Below are 16,155 nucleotides of genomic sequence, written 5' to 3'. Positions count from 1 at the left end.
GCATCACAATTGATTATTTTGTCAGTCTGGTTCAAAACCATTTCATCAAAGTATTGAGACATATAAATCCAGACTGCTACAAGCACAATCTTAAAAACAATATTGTGTTACACAAGTAAACCCAGTTTTGTAAGTAAAAATAGCCCTTTATTGTCATTGTCATTGTACATGTACAATGACTTGTTTGCTTTCTCACCATTATTTTTATCCATCATTTCATGTTCAGCTAACAGTGTTACACTCTTGCTTTTTCCAACACTAGCTGTTCCAATAGCTGGCATTATCTTCTGGAGGAACTTCATCACAGAAAGTGAGCTTGAGGTGGGATGGAAAGTGGGATGGGGCTTATCCTTGTGGTGCTAACGATCTGTGGAAGCACCTGTATTGCTTTGACCATCGTGGTTATCTGTGGTGTGTGTTTTTTAGTAAGTAAATAATAATTTATATTCATGTCTCTTTATATCTGTCATGATGTGAATAATTTGAGGAAAACAATCTGTCCAATACAATAATTCATGGCACTATTATGCTCACATTTCTAATACAGTCTGTAGATACATTTGTCTTTGTGTCTTTCAACATAACTTTAATCAATGATTATTACAATTAAGGTATTTCTTCAGTATTCTCAATGAACAGGAACTTGTAGGTTTTAACTGGAAGATGTGAAACACATTATGGACCCTCATGTTATGTGGTAACTTGAGGCAGACAGAAACAGGGTTAATTAGGCCTCGATTTCAATTTACCTCAATTCGATTCAGTGTTATTTATATAGCAGACAATCATAACAACAGTTACCTCAAGGCCCTACAGTACTACAAAGAAACACTATCAATCATATGAGCCCTATAATTAAGCACTTTGGCAACAGTTGCAAGGAAAAACTCCCTTTTGACAGGAAGAAACCTCAAGCAGAACCAGGGTCAGGGAGGGGCGGGGCCATCTGCTGTGATCAGTTGGGTTTAGGGAGGAAGACAGAACAAAGACATCCTGTGTAAGAGAGCCAGAGATTAATAATAACTAATAATTAAATACAGAGAGGTGTATAAACACATATTGGGGGGAAAAAGTGGCCGAAGAAGAAACACTCTGGGAATCCCCAGCAGCCTACACCTATTGCAGCGTAACTAAGGAAGGATTCAGGGTCACCTGGTCCAGCCCTAACTATATGCTTTAGCAAAAAGGTAAGTTTTAAGCCTAATCTTAAAAGTAGAGCGGGTGTCTTTCTCCCAATTTCTCCCAGTAAGCTGGTTCCACGGAAGAGGGTTCTGAAAACTTAAGGCTCTGCCTCCAGAGTACAAAGTAATTTAGGCAGGAAACAATGTGGGCTACTTTAGGAAAAAAAAAAGATCAACAAAGGTTAATATTACTGTGTAACCTTAAGATGGCGATAGACCAGCAACAAAGTCCAGGGTTCCTGCCATGTGGGGTAGTGGACCAGTGATTTAAGCCCCCAGGTAAGTCAGCCAATAGTATAGGAGGAAGGCAGTCGAAATTAATCAAGCATGGGGACTACCTACTTGTCACCCGTTGAGATGTTTCGCCTCTTTGAGATAAGTGATGCTTTTATAATCAGTCCAGACGATGAATGGGTGCTCAGCTCCTTCCAGTCAGTGTTTCCACTCATTGTTATGTTCTGCTGGTGGGAGGCAGTTAGAATAAAAGGCACATGAGTGCATCTCACCCTCCTTTTGTTGGGAGAGAACAAGGCCCACTCTGGTGGTGTCCGGTTGGATGTGGATAGGTGTTGGGGTAAATAACTCTTTGAGCTAAAAAAAAAAGGCTTTTGCCTCTGACTACTGAAAAGGGATTTTGAAAAGTGATGTAAGTAAGAGGGATCAATCTGACTATGGTTCCAGATGACGCAGAGATAGAAGTCTCCAGGAAAACTCCAAAGTCCAGGAAACCTTGTAAAAAACTGAACATTAGACATGGCACAGTCTGATCAATGAGGTCTAAACTCCTAAACTCCTCATGATATGCCACTCATGTCTTCATTCTCATGTCATGCTCAGAAACTTTTCCACAATAATAATTAAAGTAAAAGCAAGTGGAAAAATGTATGTTGTTACTACAAAAACAATTTATAAAAAGAGAGTTAGTTTAAGACGTGTAATGTATATATTACTGCATTAATGCATTTTTTTTTCTGTTGCAGCTGCGATGGGATCAGGCTCCTGTCACATATTACACAAGCCTCCTTGTCTTCAATCTATTCCAGTTCCCATTTGTAATGGCCGTGAAGATCAGCGATACATCCTTCAGTATTCCTCTTGTCATTTATCTCTCTGGTTTGATGGCCACTCTTTACTTCAAGATGTGCATTGCTCTGGAAAGGTACCGCTCTGTGTGTCAGTGTGTGCACTTGCACGTGTCTGAACATTATATTATACTGTGAAGCATCATTATGTTCGGACATATACCCTTCTGTGTTGTGATAATCAGAATATCTGTATTACATATTTTGCAGGTATTTTTTCATCGCATTTCCGCTGTTGAAGTGCATCAGGCAACCAAAAGGTTCTGTGCTGGTCTTTGTTTTGGTCTGGGTCCTTTGTTTTGTTAGTGCTGCTCTTGCTGTAACCATAGAAGACTGTTCACGCTTAATCATTCATGCCTTCTTCCCTGCCCCCGTGTTAATCTTCTGTTTAGCTGGAACTATCAAAGCCCTGCCTGCTGCCACATCAGTCTCCACTGAGGAAAAGCGAAGAATTGTGGGAACTTTGGTTTTGTTGCTATTTAACTACTTTCTGATAAACCTACCTGCAGTTACTCTATCAATATATCTATCTGGCAACGTTGACCTATATTGCATTGCATTCCTAATTTTTTTTCTTTTCGGTCACTTTGTAGACTTTACCCTGTTTATTTTCATGCAGAATGGGCCCATTAACAAGTTGCTGGCATGTATGTACTGCTGCAGCGAAACTGCAGCAGATATCAGCAGCAGATCATCAGTGTGACTGATGGTAGCACAGGGAGTTGGGTTCATGCATTCAGAGACAAAGAGAGAAAGAGATGGGGACTCACATGAAGGTAGAGCTTAGAGATTAGAGTGAATTAAGCAAACACCATCATCTGCAAATAGACATCGGACAGCTCCAGGATTTTAGAACTGCTGCTCTCAGCTGAAGCATCTTTGGCTATTGACCACCTGGCATCCAGTTCTCAGTCAATCTGAACCCGCCTAACAGGAAGCATTGTTTTATTTAAATGGATGATATGAATGAATGAATTCTCCTGTACTCCTTCTATTTTTAGATAGTAAATAAAGGTAGAATTTTAAAAAATAGTCCTTTATTAATGTTACATTTACATTTAAGCCTTTCTAGCACTTTTTTGAGTTTTGTGTTCCTCACAATAACATTTGTGTTTCCTCTGATCTACTAGTTATGATTCCATTATGTACTACTAGTAATATGAAATATGTACCTGCATACGTGCTTTGGCTGTGTTGGCTACCTGAATATAGTGATTCAATGTTGAGACTTTTTTTTGAAAACTTCTTTTATGGATGGATTAAAAAAATTACAAGAAAAAAAAATTAAACTGGAAGTTTTTGTTTTCAGTTGAACTAGCTGATCACAGTGCACAGTGAACATCTCTGCGAGTGCATGTCAGAGAAATCCTGTTAAGGCTTTTTATACATTTTATATACTTTTTTCCACACTTACTCTGGGAAACGATATGTGTGACTTTCCTAGACCTTCCTTTTGAAGCAAACAGTTTAGTTACACGATTTGCTAGTATATGATGCTGATGGTACATTAGATAACAGATATCAGAGGAGGCATAACAAGGACTGGGAGAAAAACAGAAGGACACAAACAGGAAGAGAGAGATTTTTACTGTTGTCATATTACATTACAACTACTTTGTATAACTACTGCTATATAATATATTGCCAAAAGTTTTCACTCACCAATCCAAATAATTGAATCGGGCGTTTCAGTCAATTCTTTAACAACAGGTGTATAAAATCAAGCACCTAGGCATGCAGACTGCTTTTACCAACATTTGTGAAAGAATGGGTTGCTCTCAGGAGTTCACTGAATTCCAGCATGGTACTGAGACAGGATGCTACATGTAGAAGAAGCCAGTCATCAAATTTCCTCGCTACTAAATATTCCACAGTCAGCAGTTAGTGTTGTGATAACAAATCAGAAGTGGTTGGGAATGACAGCAATTCAGAAGAATGGTCAAACCTTCCTATATATTTTCCGGAAAGCCTTCCCAGCCAAAAATTCTACTGAAAAAAGGTGAATAAATTAAAATTTGTACTGAAAAGAGGTATAAAGAACTGTTGCCGTGAGCAGGATTCGAACCTGGGCCTTCTGGTCTCAAAGTGGCTAATCATCTCACTGAGCCAAAATGGTTCTCAAGAAGTTTAAAAGAGAAGGTGAAACTGACAATTCTGCTGAAATGAGCAGAAGATGCTGAGATTTGTGCTGACAAGAGGTGAAAAGGCTTAAAATTCTGCTAAAAACAGGTGAAAAAGCTGAAAATTCTACAGAAAAGAGGTGAATCAGCAGAATTTCTGTTGAAAAGAGGTTTCTGCTGAAAACAGCTGAAAAGGCTGGGATTTGTGCTGAAAAGGGGTAAAAAAACCTGAAAATTCTGCTGAAAAGGGGTGAAAAAGCTGAAATTTGTGTTGAAAAGAGTTAAAAAGTTTTAACTGTTAACTGAAAGAAATGTTGCCATAAGCAGGATTTGAACCCGGACCTCACAGTCTGAGAACGGCTGCCCATCTCACTGAGCTACAACACAGCTCAGCCTAGCAAGCAGAAATAAGTGACAACATTGGTAATGTGTTCCATTCATCAATGGGTAAAAAAAAATTGCATAAAAAATTCAATATCTCAAAAAGTATAGAAGTTATGAGCACCAAGGGGGAGGAAAAACTCCCTTTTAGCAGGAAGAAACCTCCGGCAGAACCAGGCTCATCTAGGGGCAGCCATCCGCCAGGACTGGTTGGGTTTTGTTTAACTGTAATTTGGATAAAGTGCCAGTTTAATATTATTTTTGAGATTAGAGCTGAAATAAGGCCCCTGGAGTAAAGCCAGTTCAACACCATAAAGTCAGACTTCACACAGTGGACTCATATGCTAACCTTCTTGTATGAAGTTTAAAATTTAAACCATCTTCTCCAAACTGACAATCCGGTGCTTTCTGTGTCTGAGCTTTCAAAGTTTGAGCTTGTTGAGTCTGTGAAATCGCTGAGTTCTGTTTTTAGAGCGTCTCGTTGTCGGCATACATTCTCTTTTTTCGCTCTCATTGCTGCGACTTTCTCTTGCAGAGCCTTTTCCTTTCTCATTTTCTCTTTTAGTTTATCCACTTCTTTTAGCAGGACCTTGTTGAGCTCAGTAATGCTCTTTTTTTCCATTTTCAGGGAATTGTACTCAAGGTTAAAAACTCTTTTCCCTTGGAGGTTTTTCCGGAGCTCTGCAATTTCAGCTTGGAGAGCAGGAGCTGAATTCGTGAGGTTGTTGATCTCTGCTCTAAGTTCACTATTCTGCTGACGCAAAGCCTGTTCCTTAACCAGCTTTGACCGCAGCTCCTCAAGCTCTTTCTGCAGAGTGGTACCTTGGCTGGTAAGAGACTTTTTCTCTGCTTTCAGAGCCTTATAATTTGCCTTAATAGCCTTTCGACTGTCTATTTCTCCATTCAGTCTTTCAATTTCTGTAGTTATCTCGTTATTTTCTTTCTTCAAGACTTCTACCTGTTCCTTTAGTATGTTATATTTTTCCTGTTTGTGGAGCTGAAATAGCTCCACACATGACTCCACTTACAATCAGCCATTATTGTCAAATAAGTGAGTGAGCACATGTGAGTCAAGCACAAGAGTAGATCTTCTGCCCTCGTGGATCCCAGCGAAATTTTGATTTCTTTTGCACTGTAAAATGCAATATTGTGTTTAATTTAAAATATTAAATAGGCTGAACTCAATTTATATCAATTTGTTGTTAGAACTCAATTTAAATAAGTTACCAGTACTTTTTATGCAAAAACGCTGATAAACTCCATTTATTTGAGTTGTCTTAACTTAGAAAAACTAAGTAAACTGGAAGTTTTGCTTCTCGTGCGGAAGGATGAAAGATGTGTTTTGAAAATGCCACGAGACTACCGTCCTCCTCCCTCGCGGATCAGTCCGCATGTTCATGGCGCATTTTTTATGGAATATGTTGAGCAAACCTGGAGAAGCTCAGCTTTAGAATGAAAGTTAGTGGCCATGTTTGCATAGCCCTTTTTAAAATGATGCTTTCATGACATTATTGTGTGTTGCGTGGTGGTCACGGCTATCCAGACTGACAATTTGGGACATTGAATGTCACCTCTCCGGTGGGGAGGGAGCCTGAGATTGTCTAAATTGGAGTCTGTTTTATACCAAATGCAGAAAAAAATGTTTTAAGAAAGCATTTAAGTTCATGTTCCAAAAAATATGATTGTTTGCTTGCAGGACAACAGGAGAGATGAGTCCTCCGTCACAGATGGTGTGGTCAGTGAAGATGGTCGCCTGCAGGTTCAAGCTCCGGTAAAAACATGCCAAATAATCGACATCAGAGATAAAACCGTTTTATGTAACAAAGTTTATTTTTCTTTTATGTTATTTTCGGTTCCTAATGGCTGTGTTACTTTTAGCAACAGCAGTACTGGAGAATGTTTAGAACAAAATCATGATTTGTGTTTATTACACTGTCAGGAATGCTAATCACATCTTACAGAACTTTACTGAAACTTATTTAAGATTTTAGAAAAAGAAAAATGTATGAGGTTCACTCACAGCCAGTCACTTTGAGACGGGTAAGCATTAACCAAACAAACAGGAAATATATTTTATGTATATATATATATATATATATATATATATATATATATATATATATATATATATATATATATATATATATATATATATATATATATATATATATATATATATATATATATATATATATATATATATATATATATATATATATATGCTGCTGGGCTTCATGTTCAGTGGGCTGCTGTGAGTACGAGGTTTGTAAAGTAGGTTACCACAGCTTCCTTGTTTAAGACAAACTCATCACATTATAGATTTTACCCACTGGTTCAGCTGGAAGCAGTCCTGAGACAAGTAAGGCCAAAGTTTACACTTATTCATATTTTCTCTACTCGTTACTTTCAGAGTAACTAGTTACTAGGGAAAGTAACTTTGGTTTTACTCAGAATTCTCTTGTTAATGTGTTGCTTCCGTAACTGGATACCCAGCAAGTTTGCCAGTCTTCTAGCTTGCTTACTTGCTACAAGTGCACTGTGCCACCTACCAATAGAAAGGAAAAAAGATAATGTGCACATTTCCATGAGAGAAATCCCACGCCTGGACTGCCGTTGACCGCCGCCATGATTCTAGCCTGCTTTTTACATCCAACACAAAAACTGCAGTATAACTACTGAAGTCGTGGTACTAACTTCTTTTCCTTTGTTCTTGTCGTGCACTTCTGTGTCAGTGTAGCTAATGTAAATGTGTGTGCTGGTAATGTATTAAGTCTATTTTATATTATTTGATGGAGACCTGATGACAGATCAGTAATTTGTGTTCACATCTTTATATAAAATAGCAGTAAAAACAACAGGTGATCCTGGTGAATACAAAATAAAAAAACCCAGTTGCTCATATTATCCATCCAGTCATTCAGTACACATAGATAATAGACTGCACATAATTTCCAAAGTCAAGCCTTTAAGGAGGTTACAAAAATTAATAAAAACCTACAGAAAGGTGTTTTTATTTGTACTGGTTTTGGTGTCTATCTTTGGTGTGTATCTTTGACAATGCATACATAACAACACATTTAAATTCAAATGTGTTCAAATCAAATGTTTATAAACATTGTTGTACACCTAACAAAATCTGACTGTAATCACACGGGTTGTTCAATCAAGTGCTATCAAACTGGTTTTAAGCTGGTTTTTCTTCTTCTCAGCTTTATTTTACAGACGTGTCTCTGTTGGCACAAGTTGAGCCTTTTTCATGTTTTTACTTTCAGCTCAGCAGGAGTTGCTTCTTCTTAACTGCTGTCATTAATAATTTCATGTCTAAATGATTACACTAATACTCTGCTGTGTTTTCCTTTACTTGCTATGCCATAAAGTGTTTTACAGAGGAAAAGGTCCTCTTAGATTCATTTACAACAACCCCATCACAGAAAATTATGAAGAAGAGAGATATGTCCTTGAAGTGATGATGTGGATCAACATGTGTGTCTGCCTTCCTTTGACCATACTGATCATCTACGGTGTGTTTTATGCAGTAAGTAAATAATATTTTATATTTATATATTTTTTATGAGTCTGTGAGTATTTGAATGATTTTAAGTTTAAAAAAAAAAAATACTGTTAGGGTTTGTAATGATTTGAATTCATGATGTTTGTTTTTCCATAACTTGTGAATCTGCAAATATACACATTCTGTATTTTTCATTGTTTTTGATTTATGTACGTTTTGTTTTGTTTTACTTTTGTTTCATGTGTTGTTTGTTTAATTTAAGACTAAAAGAAAATTAAATGAATGAGAGGTCAAACCTGAAGGGGTAGGGACAAATAAGTAAATACTTCTGCCTACTCCTTTTCAAACAAATAATGAAATGATATTTTGTAATGATTGTGAAGGCACATGTTTGAAATGTTTGAAATAAAAATGAACTGAACTGAACTGAAATCATTAGTTCCATGCTCACATAAATTAAAATGCACTATTATGGATTAATATGGATTCCTCTTACTTCAAAAGTGGCCCATTAAGAGAATGTGTGTGTGTGTGTGTGTGTGTGTGTGTGTGTGTGTGTGTAACAATTAACTGCTCAAAATGGGAGACCAGTATGACATTGGCTGTAATTCCTAAACAATCAGTGCAATACTTTGTTAACCTATTAATCCTATTCATTTCCTATGGCGGTCACTTTCGACCGGGAACACCACAGATGTAACAAAGTTGATTAAAACACTCAAAATTCAACAAACGTGGTGCTCATCACTTTTATATGTCCAAGTGCATAGTGTGGAGGATGTCATAAGGCCTCGAGGCAATCGGATGTTAAACACAATATTTATGAATTTTTTAATTTGTAAATCGCTCAGATTTGACCCGAACACGACAGGAAGGAAAAACACATAAACAAGTATTTCTCACACCAGTCATGGTGTCTGCTAAAAACACTGCTGCTAAGAGTTTTTATGATTGCAATATTGTGTCGATTAACTACTGAAGTGACGCAATCAGCACACTGTAGTGTGCTATATTCAATATATTCACAAACAATCTGATCATATAATTTACCTGAATGTTTTCTCTGAGGTCAAATTCATGGTCCTAACTCTAACTATGTGTGTTTTCAACTTTTAAAAATTTACATTTTTTTATCATTACCAGTCCAAGACTTATTTCTGTAACGTAAAATGGTACAAATGAGTGCACCCGGTTGGAAGCGTTATGGTAGTACCTTATAGAATCCTATCCCAGTGACAATCTCTTCCCCCATAGGTACAGTAATGTCAGTTAATATTTCAATTGCTTATTTTATTTGTTCTATTTTTTGTTGACACTGTAGGTGATCGTGTCACATGCTACATCTTACAGTATTTTTTTCTATGGAGCCAGTTCCCAAACCAAACCATTCTACCTTAATTGTGCTCATAAAAAAGAGCTCTAAAGGAGCACAAGAGGGTCAGAGTTTAAACCTGTGTCATAATATTTAAAAACAGCATGGGGGAAAAAAATCAATATCAATATATAAATAGATAATACTGATATTTAACAAGAAAGAGCACAAAAAAGCTCAAAAATGAAATAAATATAATTGCACTTTATATTAGTCTCACATATTTCCACATAAACCAGGAAGCTGTGGGTGACTTTATATACCCCGAAGTCACATTGTATATCATATTTTATATAAAAACCTCTGACCTCATTTTTCAAAAAATCAGCTACAACATTTTATTCACCCTCAAAAATATATTATAACATTCCAAACAAAATTTAAAGAAATGTCTGGACCTCAAACTACTCGTTAGCAGACTGTTTTAAAATTGTACCAAATCAGTTTACCACATGTGTACTGGGGGTTGTGTTGAATTAGCATTCCTGCTTTAAAGATTTATTTAATTAAATTAAGTGATTTGTTTAAAATATTAATTCTGACTTCATGCCACCTCTTTACACGAACACATGTAGTGCTGTAACATCAGGAGCATACACAGGCAGTGTGATAATTATTTAGGAAAGAAAAAAGAGGAGTTTAATCATCTTATGTGGTTCATACATACTGAGCTATCAAGGCTTGTTTCCAACCACCGAGGCAATACAACGTTGGTATACAGCGTTCAGTAAATAGTTGAGGAAGGCTCTGTGTAGTAGGAACGAGTATGAAGAGGACTGAGAACGTACAACTTTTAGTGCTGAGGGGAAACTGGCAAGATGGTGTTTGTTATACCCTCTGGACAGAAGAGAGGAGAAACAGACTTAGTGATGTAATAAGGAAGTATAGGAAAGAGAGGAAAAAGTGATTAGCAAAGTAAAGTATGGGTCATATCAGGAGAGGTTTCGAGTGAAACCATCGTGAGACCTTGATTCTCCCTGTCATTTGACCCACTGAAATCACCTGAAAAAATATGTGAGTGGGCGTTACGATGCCTTGGGAGGATCTCAAAACTACATTGTAGGTCGCAGACAGTTGGTGTTGTAAGCCACACCCTCTTCTATGTTGTGCCGTGTGTTTACTACCCATCAGTTATGCTGCATAGGCCTAACACTGCATCGTAGAGTGTTTTTTCTTCTCTCACCCTTTTCACTCACATTTTGTTTACACATCATTCTGCATTAATAATTCATCTCTGGCTCTCTTCCACACTGTCTTTTTTGTTTTCTTGTCTTCCTCCCATCAGCCCCAACCAGTTGCAGCAGACGGCTCTTGCAACTGGCTGCAGGAGCAAAATCACTGGTTGTGATTTGGTACTATATTAATACACTAAATTGAATTGAGTTAAAGTGAAGTGAAATGAAATGAATTTTATTTAAATTAATTATTAACTGGGGAGAAGAGGAATGAAAGTCAGTGAAAGCAAGACACAATAGATGTGTAGGAATGGGAGGGAAAAAGGTGGAAATTTAACTATAACACTGATTTTCAGCAGGTGCGAAGGGATAAGGTCCCCATCATCTCTTACACAAACCTCCTCATCTCCAATCTAATCCAGATGTGTATAATGATTGCTTGGGTGGCAAGCTCCATAAGGGAAAAGGACGGGGCAAATCCAGGTCTCTGGCAGAAATAAGAAGTTCCATCTGGATGAGAGAAAAAAAAGTCATTTAAGACGAAGGACTTATTTGCCAGTTACCTGGTGTTTAGCTAAGCCATCTGGATCGTGGTCAGCTTATTGGTGCTCAGAACACACCTCAGCAGGTGTAAACTGCTGTGGTTCACGCCACCTCCACGGGCCTGCATCCATCTCCGGGCAGGTAAATACTCAGCCGGTAAGTCCGAGTGGGCATGCTGTCCGACATGGTGGATCCATTGATGGTAAAACAATCTAAAGATAGACTGGAGGAAAATAGGGGACCTAAGATATCCAAGAAGACCTCGAGGTAGTTAATCACTTCGTGCAATTTTAGGTAGGCTTTCATACCGCCATGGATGGCGGTCCGTTGACCCCGTCTTTAAGATCGTTTCTTAAGTGGAGGGGTGACAGGGGATTTCTTTAAATCACCCCGTAGTTCTTCAGCTTAAGACCCCTGAGTTAGAAAACACAAACACTGCAGTTGTCTTTTCACTCGCGAGGGCAGTCATGGACGCACGACCTGCATCTCATCATTGCCTGCGTGCTTTATTTATACAGGTCTGTGTGTGTGTATGTGTACAAAGATAACAGAGTTATTCTCAGAACTCAGAGCTGAGGTTCCCCTTTTCTAAATCTGTATGTTCTAGAACAGAGGAAGCTGCTAGTTGGTAAACAAGTTTATCATCACAAAAATTATTAGGTGAAAAGTCACGTAGACATTTGCTTAGTGATAAATAAAAGAATACATTTCATGTAGCTGATCACATACACAATTTTCTTCTGACATTCCGCCCTGTTTATCAAAGAAATGAAATGTATCAGTAAGCAACTACTTGTCTTTCACATTCTCAGTCACTACATCATTAGTTACACTTCATCTTTATCTAACAAATAGGAAAAGAAGTCTTCATGATCTTCATTGATTTCATCACATCTGCGTATGCTGTGAATGATACACTTATCATCTGTGAAATTACAGCTTTTAAACAAGGAATAACTCAAATAAAGAAAACAAAATAAAACCAGGAAAACTCCAACGCCGATCAGCATCAGCATGATTAACTACCTCGAGGTCTTCTTGGATATCTTAGGTCCCCTATTTTCCTCCAGTCTATCTTTAGATTGTTTTACCATCAATGGATCCACCATGTCTCTATAGTATTTGAAGCCATGTTTAAAGAATGTACATTATCTGGTATGTAAGTGCAGCATGTGTCGTGGAATAAGACACACAATCCTCCTTTCTCAGCCAGGATCATGTGCAGTGCTACACGATGTTGCATTACAGCAATTCTGAGAGCGTCTATTTCTTGGTCTTGTCCCTCGTTGACCTTGCAGGATGCTTTCAGGAACAAGCCGAATCTATAGTCCAGTATCTCACTTCTGAGAGCATGTTTTCCAACTCCTGCCCACAGGAAGAGTAAGTTGAGTACCTTTTGTCCAGTTGTCTAGAGTTTGAATTCTTCAGGTACGTCGGTTCCCCAGATTGAGTCATGCGGTCTGACTGTTGAAGTTGAGCGTTTCTTCCTGGATGAAGATGGTGATGTCGATGTGCAGTTTACACAAGTCATTCTGAAGGTGTGATCGGAGATCAGAATTGGTGCACATGTTCCAGGGTGTCTCCCATAAATGGTTGTGTTAATATGCTCGGCATGTGCAGCAGACGTAACAGTCTTTCTCTGTGATCCTGTTAAACACGTATCTGTATCAGGCATTGTCCATCTTTTCTCGGCTCGTGTATTGTTTTCTTCCGTCTTCCAGGGTGGATAGCGTGATGAGCAGAGCCGTTGCCAGTAGTGAGACGCCAGTTACCACCTGAGAACACTTCATGCTTGAGGTTGGTCACACCCCAATGTATCAGTGAGCCTAGAGTTGGTCAGTGGCTGGAGAGAATGAGAGTGCGAGCTGAGCTCAATCAGCACTCCTCCCTCACCTACTGGACTCACTGACACCGGGGGAGATTCCCCTTACACTTGTGAATCTCTAGTGGTCTGGGCTTCAAGCTCTACTTTCTTGCAGTGGCTCTGATGAATCCAAGATGGTCTCTCTGCAATTTTACAGGCTGTGGGTGTTGTCAATAACACTTGGTATTGGCCCTCCAAGTGGGGTAAACTCCAATTTTTCCTCTGGAGCACCCGTATTAGGACCCAATCGCCTGGTTTCAACCTGCAAGAGACTGGAGAAGAGTCATACTGCAGTTTATTGTTCAAAACAATATCCTTATTTTCTAGTAGTTTTGCCATCCATTCTGCCAGAGTTGTTTCTCTGACAGATTTGTCTAAAGGTTCACTTGTCACTGGTAGTGGAAAAGGTCTACCATGAACAACCTCAAACGGTGTAAGTTTTTGAGAGCCTTCTGTTAATCTCATCCACATTTTTACTAGGCCTATGCATTCAGGCCATGGTCTTCCTATTTCTTCCATGCATTTTCTAAGTCTCTGGTGCCGTTAGTTCTCTCCACTAACCCTGCACTTTGTGGTTGATAAGCACAATGGTTTCTTGTGCTGAATCCTAGTGCTTCAGAGACTTTACTAATCACATCATTGACAAAATGTGTCCCATTATCTGATCTTATCAGAGTAGGGATGCCATATGTTGGGATGAAATGATTACATAGACATTTTGCAACTGAGATTGCATCTGCTTTTTTCACTGGATAAATTTCTGGCCATTTTGAGAATACGTCTATAATCACTAGAGCGTATTTTGAGCCTTGTCTTTCACTTAATTCAATAAAGTCCATGTGAATGGTGTGAAATGGATGAGGTGGTGTGGGGAAATGTCCTCTCTTTGTCCTCAGATTGCCTTGTGAATTGTGTTTTTTAAAAGATCATGCATGTCCTCACAAATTCCTTTGCTGAAGTTTCAAAATTTAGAGTGTAAAAGTGTGTATTTATGACCTGGACCATCCCTCCAGATGACACATGGGTAAACCCCATGGGTCACCAATGCTGCTGTTCTGTGTAGGGACTTAGGAAGTATTGGTTTACCTTCACAAGTCATCAGATCATTTTCCAGTTGTGCTCCACACTTTAACCATTTCTTCTGTTCTGTGGTTGGCGCTGCTTTTTGTTCATCTTTAAGTACTTCAAGTGGTATTTGCACTGTGGATGCAGACATTAATATGTCTACAGTTTGTTGTGCGGCTAACTTTGCTGCTTGATCTGCAAAGTTATTACCTTTAGTTATTTCTGCTTTATCTTTCTGATGTGCAGCACATTTACACAATGCTAACTGTTTTGGCAATGTTATTACTTCTAATAGTGTCTTCAGAAGATTTCCATGTTGTACTGGGTTTCCAGTAGATGTAATCATTCCTCTGGTCTGCCAAATTTTTGCAAAGTGATGTATTGCTGAAAAAACATACTGACTGTCAGTGTATATATTTATATCTTGGCCTGCGTGCAATTCACATGCACGTATGACTGCTTTGAGTTCTGCACTCTAAGCGGAGTGTGAGGATGTTAGCGGTTTCGCTTCTATGACTCTGTCTGCTGTGGTCACTGCATAGCCGACGCTACTTTTAGACGTTGAGCCGTCTACAAAAACGTCAGTGAAACCAGCTTGTGGTGTGCTGTAAATGTTACCACGTGGCTTTGTATCCTCATCTAATTTTTGCATACAGCAGTGTGAATGACCTTCTTCAGGTGAGGCCAAAGGTGCGCTCGGGTTCAACTGACAACATTTCTCGATTCTAATCTGTGATTACGACAATAAGATTCCAACATTTGAGAGTTGTCTCGCATGTGTGAGGTAAGAGAAATTGGCTCAGATTAAAATTGAAGTCACTGCGTGGGGTACTCTGATGATCAGAGTGTGCCCTAAAACAATGTCAGGAAAAGCTAAACTATATTCATCTGTAATTATAGTTTCAAGTTACTGAATGCTTATTCTGTTTTATTTCTTTGTAGATGCAAGACTATATTTAAGGCATTTAGGTCATTTCTATTTTTTCAAAGAATTCATACATCTCACACATCTTACATATGTCAAACTTTTAAGTTAGGAAAAACTTTGCATTGCTTACAGTTCATAGCTCACAGCTCTAAAATTAGGCATTAGTAAACCATATGCCTAATCATTATGTGTCACTGTGATCCACAAGTATGATCACAAATTTGTTTTTCAAACCAACAAAACAAACAAACAAAAACAAAAACAAATTGCCGATGGCATGAAGGCTTTACAGTGTGAGGGAAAAAACTGAGCTCACAGACAGCTGCATGTGTGAGCTTTAATATGCAGCTTCTGCTCTAAAAAACAAATAAAAATAAAAAAATGTGTAACTTGCTCATTAGCTTAGTAGTGTCCACATATTTAATTCAGCTTCTCAAACCTGTAACTTTAGCTGTTGTATACAGGGTTTGGCTTATTAGTTGTTAGTATAGGAGTGCTCTATAGCTCAACAAAGTCTCATCTAGGATGATAGGTTTTCAACCAGGTCAAGTGTCTCTATGTACCTGATTAGTTTAGGTATTTTCCTTATTTTCTTCATCTCATATATCATTGTACTGAGTTTGAGCAAACCTCAAGCTTGAATCAGACTACTTTTAACAATTATCCACCTCACATCATAACTGACTGAGGTGCCTCTTCTTATTAATAGTATGTCATTATTAATCTTATTATTGTTTTGTTTTTCCTTTTTTTAATAACAGCAATAGTATATTACAATATTTTATTAGTATATTACAATATACTACTATACTACTAATATACAATAGTTTATTATTTTATATTTTATTATGTATCCATCAGGGGCTGGGGGTGATCTGCAGTTTCACCCCCTCCCAAGCTGGAGACATTTACCTTTTCACACACTTTCCTTGG

The 16,155-nt window shown here is 38.1% G+C and overlaps 1 long non-coding RNA gene across 1 annotated transcript; it reads left to right on the top strand.

The window, feature by feature from the left end:
• Positions 1 to 362: 362 nt before the first annotated feature.
• LOC120443386 lies at positions 363 to 3,508 on the top strand. Its single transcript, XR_005615403.1, has 3 exons — positions 363 to 425; positions 2,162 to 2,340; positions 2,474 to 3,508. It is a non-coding gene; the product is annotated as an uncharacterized LOC120443386 (long non-coding RNA).
• The last annotated feature ends 12,647 nt before the right edge of the window (positions 3,509 to 16,155 follow it).

This window comes from Oreochromis aureus, linkage group 13 (assembly GCF_013358895.1).
Source record: "Oreochromis aureus strain Israel breed Guangdong linkage group 13, ZZ_aureus, whole genome shotgun sequence".
Lineage (NCBI taxonomy): Eukaryota > Metazoa > Chordata > Actinopteri > Cichliformes > Cichlidae > Oreochromis > Oreochromis aureus.
This window is presented reverse-complemented; position numbering and strand designations above follow the sequence as displayed.